Source organism: Loxodonta africana, chromosome 5 (genome assembly GCF_030014295.1).
Source record: "Loxodonta africana isolate mLoxAfr1 chromosome 5, mLoxAfr1.hap2, whole genome shotgun sequence".
Lineage (NCBI taxonomy): Eukaryota > Metazoa > Chordata > Mammalia > Proboscidea > Elephantidae > Loxodonta > Loxodonta africana.
In genome coordinates, this window is record NC_087346.1 from 133755144 (window position 1) to 133762858 (window position 7715).

The following is a 7715-nucleotide window of genomic DNA, read 5'->3' on the forward strand; positions in this document are numbered from 1 at the left end:
ATACTAATTTGCTTTTCAATAACTCTGCTGGTCTCCCTGCCTTTAGAATTTGCGTTTGCCTGACTTGATGAAGTGATTTTGTCCCTTATTGTCTTCTCCACCCACCCCCTACCCTCAATCAGCCTGCACTGTTAATAATAGCAAACTAATGTGTTAAGGAACAGGCTTGTCAAGCACACTGCTTTGAACTTGAGTTTTATAGGAATTTAGAAGCCAGAATGTTTCCTCAAATTATGGTTACAATGAACAAACATTAGTTATTAAGAAGATCCTTTTAAAACCTCGTCTTCCTCTTCATTTACTGTAAAGGGCTTAGATTTCTTCTGCAGGCACACAACTAATGTGGAATCCAGCTTTGCACGTCTTGTGCAAATCCTCTGTAGGGTTTGTAAAACTGCAACCCATAATCCCCTCTTGAAAAAGCACACTGATTATTTGTGCTTATGCTAGTTCAAATATTACAATAGTTTCTGGATTTTTGCCACATTCCTCTCTAGATAGTCATTTGGGAGACTTTGTTTCTAATGTGTATCTTGAACGAAATTTTAAAATTCTAAGACCACAGGATGTAGGATTCAATTGTGGGTTAAACTTAATTTTGCATTTTGTTTCAAAGAAACCCTACTTAGATTAAGACAATAGCAAACATTAAAGAGAAAATGAGAGAAGATATGTTTTTTCCAAGGATTAGTGTTTGAAAGACTATGAGAGAAAGCTTGCTGTTTCCAAGGATTAGGGAATGTTTTCAAAATGGCCTATAGCATTCATTTGGTTTGGGTGAATTAGAACATTGAGTTGTTTTATACGAATCAAGAGAAACATTTCCTTGGTGAGAATCAAGAGAAACATTTCCTTGGTGATCATGCTAATTGTGATTTTAAAACCAGAGACAAAACCCTGAAATTAAATAGCAGTTTTCTCCTCTGCCCCTGCACCCACGACCAAAAAAAAAAAAACCCAATGGTTAAGTTCATAGGGATAAACAGTACAATAGCAAATTGTTTCTTTATATTTTAAGCAACATTAAAAATATAAAAGCTCCCCTGGGACGCTTTTCCTTTAATAAGTTCAGTTTTCTCCCCCATGTTATTTGTTTATTTTAGAAGCAGATGCTCCTTAAAGGGCCAAAATAGGGGCTTTGTTTGTTTGTTTTAATGTAAATTTAGGCTTCTGGCATCTGATTACAACTTCAGGAAGTTTTGTAACTTTACAAATGATAAACTTAATAAACGAGTGTATTTCGCTTTAGTTGAGTTTTGCTCTGGCTATTTAGCTCGTTGCCACTTAAATATATTCTTTTTCATCCTGCACTGCTTATAAAAATGATAACAGACAGTGAACACAATACGCAACACATGCAAGGAAAGGCCAGCATCATCTATCAACAGTCTCATTCACTGTAAACTGATGGATTTCTCCTCAAGATATTTCAGTTTACATTCTCTCTGTAAATCACATGCGCACACGCACACACACCAGTACTTTCTATGATATAACTTTTCTGGAATTCCATAAACACAGGATTTGCAACACGAGTTAACCACTTGAAAATAAGCAGACAGTTGCCCACAGAACACATCTTACATTTGGGCATCTGTGTATGCCAAGAAAGTGATCCCTCTGAGTCTCTGCCTGAATAATAACAGCATCTTGAAAGCACCACTGCTATTTAAAATGGGTGCTGCTTGTTAACAGCATGTAGAATGAATTATGGCCTCTGTATTAAGCTCACTCATTGTTGACCTTGATCTTCAGGGAGGCTGTGGTAGGTAAAAAGTAGCCAATTGAAAATGTAAAGCTCTGTATTTGGCACAAAGGAAAATATTCTACTTAGAAAAAAAAATAGAATATGAGTGTTAAAATATAATCATTTGTTATTCATCAAGCTAAAGAATAATATATTGTAATAGCTCATATGTAGCAATCATCTTAAAACTTTTATGAAACGGAGTGGAAAATAAATGAGTAAATAAAAGCCTTAAGTGTTGCCCTTTTTTGGCTAAAGCACTTGGCTGATAATGAGCCCAATTGTTATTGCCTTAATGCGGGGACGCCATCCACAGCTTTATTCTCAGCCCCTACATTCAACAGCAGAATCTGGGGCCTAAGCTGAGCCCCACCCACCTAATGCAGAAAAATAAAGAGAGCATTGTTAAAGGTGGGTAGGTAGGACGGAGACTAACAGCCTGTGTTCCTATAGTTATAGTGGATGATCACTGCACCAAATATCGGCAACTTTCTTGTTCTACGGAAGAAGTGACATCAGAGAGCTCTGCTAGAACTGGTGATGACAGAAACTGCCAGTTGAAGGAGTCAGATGACTTCTCTAAACTCTGCCCAGGACGGGTCCCAGGAATCTGTCCAAGAATCCTTCCAAGAATCTTCACTGGTGGCAGAGGGAGTGCTTTCTCTCCTTTGCGCCTTCATGGACTGATTTGGGCTCATTAATTCAGGTGCTATCAGAGCAGTTCTTTCTAAGTGGGAAGAATCTGCTTTTGAAATCACTGATATCGAATGAGCATTGCAGGAATGAAGTTACTATGGTCACGCAGTTATTCAATTCCCCTAATTTCACCCCTGGGGTAACTCTTGTTGCTAGGTGCCATTGAGTCCGTTCCGATTCATAGTGACCCTGTGCACAGCAGAATGGAACACTGCCCGGTCCTGTGCTATCCTCACAATTGTTGCCGTGCTTGAGCCCATTGTTGCAGCCATTGTGTCAACCCTACAGCAACAAAACCTGAGTGTGAATGCAGTAGAAATTTTCAGTTCAGGGAACTGAAGGAACCGCTAAGGAGTCTTCTTCTTTCCTGAAACAACCTCCAATCATATGATTATTGGACCAGCAGAGACCAAGGTGCCACAATTCTATTAGTGAGACCTGACATCTATCGCCTGTCCTCTAAGCCCCCAATCAGCCTTCTGATGGATGCAGCAGGGCCAATGGGGGAGGAGGAATGGCTCTCCAGCAAGCTTGCTTTTTTGATCAGAACAGTTCTGAAAATTGGGTGTCATAGGGAAAGGAGTGTTTTTGAAATCCCTACATATTCTTTTACCTCTTCTACCACAGTTAATGTTTTTTCTCTCTCATCTCATCAGTGTTTTGGTCCAGCACTCCATCACCTCAGATTTTTAGAGCCAAACTCTGCTTACTAAAACGGCAACTAACTAGCCAGGTAAAGCAACTCAAATTGTGAATGGGAGAGAGAAAGCACCTTTCTTCCACAACACACTTCTGTGGGCACACACGTGCACATGCACACACACACACAACACACACATTTTTATTCCTGGAAAGCAGCCACACTTGTCATCTCAACCAAGAAGTCATACTGATGAAGGAAATGTTAGCTTCGTGGAAAAGGAGAAAAGTGACCTTGTTATTCCTTGCTCAAATATTTTGAATTATTCATAGCTCCTCACCCAAAAGTCCAAAGTTAGCCTAGAGAAAATGCCTAGGGAGTATCATTCCTAGAAAGGGTATAGTTTACTGACCAGGGAAACACCCACCCAGGTGCTTTATGAGTCATCCTTGAGTCCTCTCTTTCCGTCAAGTGTTTCCAATTCATTGGCAAGGCCAGTTGGTTCTGTCTGCAAACTATGCCCCACATCTAACAATTTTCACCATCTCCCCTACTATGTCTTAGTCCAAGACATCATCTTCCCTCTCCAGCCATTGCTGCCAAGCTGACTCTGACTCATGGCAACCCCACTTGTTTCAGAGTACAACTGCTTACAGGCTTTTCAGTGGCTGTAATTTTACGGAAGCCGATTACCAGGTCTTTTTTCTGTGGCACTGCTGGATGGATTCAAACCATCAACCTTTAGGCTGAGTGCAAACCCTTTTCATCACCTTCCCTCCCTCGAGGTATCTGTGTTATCTTCCCCGCTTCTGTCTACTTCTACCTGACACCCCTCCCCCATCTCCTACAAACCATTCTCCACTGGACAACCTGAGTGATCTTTTAAAAATGTAAATCTGAGGATGGTTCCCTTTTAAATTTAAAACTTGCTATTATTTTCATTATTCCTCAAGCAATTTGACATCATAATTAGCACTGAGAATCTTTTAACAAATAGGCTGCGTGCTGTCTTACAGGAAACAGAATTTGAGAGCTGAGGACACCACCCTCCAGATCCAAGAGATGGAGTGGGTGGGGGCTGCTACCAAAGGGTAGAAAACTGGCAAAGCCCTGGGATCCTGCAACAAAGGGAGAAAGAATGCTGGGTGTTGACTAGGGCCTGAGGAGGGGTAAAAGGACCCCCAAATGGCCATTGAGGCTCCTTAAGGTGTGGCTTCTTCCCGCCGCCTCTCCAGCCTTTTCTCTCACTCTCACTCCCTCCCTGTGTTCTATGCTCCAGGCCAACTGAAATATCTTTCATTCCTGAGCGCAATCTCCTCTCTCCAACCTGCTTTCCTTGCCACCTGTTTCTACTCTGCTTAGAAGGATCTCATCAGCTTCTCTTCCTGGTGAATTCCATTCTTAAAACTCCCCAAAATAGATTTACTCCCAAATCAAAAAAAAAAACACACAACAAACCAAATCTATTGCTGTTGAGTGAATTCTGGCTCCTAGCGACCCTATAGAACAGAGTAGAACTGCCCCATGGGGTTTCCTATGAGCTGCTGGTGGATTTGAATTCTCGACCTTTTGGTTGGCAACCATAGCTCTTAATCACTGTCCCACCAGGACTCTAGATTTTCCCCAGCACAACTTAATTTTTTTTCTCTTGCTCTGAAGTTTGTACAATTGTTAAGCCTATTGTTCTACTCTAAATGACAGCTTCATGATAACATCTTTTAGTAGTATCCCAACTTTTGAAGTTTCCTGTATGTCATGAAAATAAGATAGGCAATTATTTAACATACAAAAGGGTACACAGAACAATGTCCTGTCAATGGTGCAGACGTTAACCATAGGCCAAAAGAGAGTCTAAATATACCAGTCCTTCCAACAAGTAGCTTCTCTATACCGATGGCTTCTTTTTCTGGATTGTTCCATAAAGATTAACACTCATATTTCTTTACTTCCCCATACATATTAATTTTATCTCTCTGCGACACTTCTCAACCAGGTATTGTAGAAATATAGGCAATAAATGGAAAGCAAGGCCTTATAACCCAAAACTAGACCAGTTGCCATTGTGTTGACTCTGACTCGTGGCAACCCAGTGTGTAGCAGAGTCGAACTGCACTCCATAGAGTTTTCATGGCTGTGACCTTTCCGATGCAAATCAGCAGGTCTTCTGAGGCTACACTGGGTGGATTCAAACCTCCAATCTTTCTGTTAGTAGCCCAGCGCTTACCTGCTGGTACCACCTAGGGTCTCCAAGGCCTTATAAGTAGAAATCTTTGCTCAGGGCAAATAAACAGTGTTCAAGGAGATTGCTTTTATTTTTTCAATGAAAGATTGCTTTCAAATCTGTCTACCTCTTTGGAGGCAGACCTGTTTAAAAAAGAAATAGAAGTATTAATTTTTGGGTATTTAACTTACAATCCTATTCTGGAAAGGGGTTTCCCATTAATAAATAGAAATGTTTCTAAAGTACTGTAACATCTAATTAAAAAGCACTAAGTCATCTACTTTTGAAGGAATATTTAAGGTGTATTTTTCAATTAACTGGAAAGATCCTAACAGAATTGGAATGCTTGAGAGAAGGCACGTCACTGCTGGAGCTAAACTTGAGTTCTTTTATGGCAGAACTAGACAGCTGGTTGCACCTGCCTTAACTTTTTTTTCAGGCTAAAGTTATCTACTCCAGGATCCTATGTCATGTGGTATAAAGCTTTGGTTTCAATTAGTCACTAACACAGGAGCTTGGATATATTTGAAATTCCTTTGGGCTAAAAATTGGCCAAGGCTTTTTGACAGCATTGCTTCTCATACCGAGGCCAGGGTGGGTTGGCTCTCCATGGGGGCAAAAATGGTATTGGCCTCTTATCCTTAATGTCATAGAATGATAGTATTTAGGCCCAAAAAGCGATTTTGAGCTCATGGGATCCAGCTTATTTTACATTCTTCTATGACATTATGTTTGCATTCCTCATTCCACTTCAGCAGATCTCCAAAGCCCCTAGTTTAATTTACAATATAAAATATTCATCCTTTAAGTGCCTGATGGATGCTGTCAAGACAAGTAAATAAGATTCAACAACCCATTCAAGCACTCTCACTTACTACTCCTCAGACTTGAGACAGCTCCACAAATTAACCATCAATTCATGTGTACGCTCCAAATTCTATCCCTTAACTCTGTAAAGTTAGAGAGCAAGGTTCCTGGACCCACATTTCCTGAACCTCTTGCTCAGATGTATCCACCAACTTAAAGACAACCAAAAACCAAAACAAAAACCAAACTCATTGCCTTTGAGTTGACTCCAACTCATAGCGACCCTATAGGACAGACAAGAACTGCCCCATAAAATTTCTAAGGAGCACCTGGTGGATTGGAACTACCAACATTTTGGTTAGCATCCATAGCACTTAGCCACTACACCACCAGAGTTTCCACTTAAAGACAAGGTATGGTAAAAATATTCTTCTACCGACCACCTATGTTTACGTAGAATTGGTAGGAGAATTTTTTTTGCACAAGCATGATTGACAATATTGATCACGATGTCAAGTGGTATTATTATCTCTACATGGATCAATCTGATAAATTCCTTCTTGAATTTAGTTTCAGGCAATGTATGCTCTCTCTTGTCAGAAAGTGAAACCTCAGTAGCTTGTCAGGTTTCTCTTTTCACCTTTGCTGCCAGGAAAATATGAAGGAAGTTTACTGCCCAGTGCTGTAATCTGATCAACTCTGGTGCCTAAAAGTATTTACTCCTTCTCCTTTTTTTCTTTAATGTGTTATTTGTAAAGTACCTCAAGTGATTTTAGAAGTATTTGAGTTGACAATAAAAATTTTAATTAATAAAGTAAAAAAAGAAAAAAAACAGTTGGGAAGTCAGGAAGAAACAAACTTCTAATGAATCTTGCCTGTGCAAAAGTTTTTAGGCCAATTCTCTAATTTGAAGGGTGGTGAAGAAATCTTGTGATTTGTATCAGAAAACCTGGGCTAAATTCCCAGCTATACAACTTGCTGAAAAACCTTACAAACCTTCTAACCTCCATTTCATCGTTTCTAAAAAGGAGATATTAACACCATTGCCCAGTCGGATTATTATGAGAACCAAAGGAAAAAACATGGGGAAATTCTTTCTAAACAATGAGTCATCCTAAAAACACAATTTGTTATAAATTCTATACTTTCTCTCACAGTCCTGGCCCACTCTAGTTTAACCAATACATGATGTCTGTGGTGTTTTTTGGTTTTGTTTTTTAAAAAATTTTATTGTGTTTTAGGTGACAGCCTACACAGCCAATTAGATTCCCACTCAACAATTTATACACAGATTGTTCTGTGACATTGGTTACAATCCCAGTAATGTGTCAGTACTCAGGCTTTCCACCTCACCTGCTCCCCTCCCCCGCTTTTCCATCCATGCAGCTTCCCTGCCCCTCCTTGCCTTCTCATCTTTGCTTTTGTGTAAATGTTAACCTTTTGGTCTCTTATAGTTGATTGTTGAAAGGGGCACATCCCTTACAGGTGTTACTGTTTATTTTATAGGCCAATCTATTATTTGGGTGAAAGGTGATCTCCAGAAGCAGCTTCAGTTCCATGTTAAAAGGGTATCTTAGGGCAATAGTCTTTGGAGTGCCTCTAGT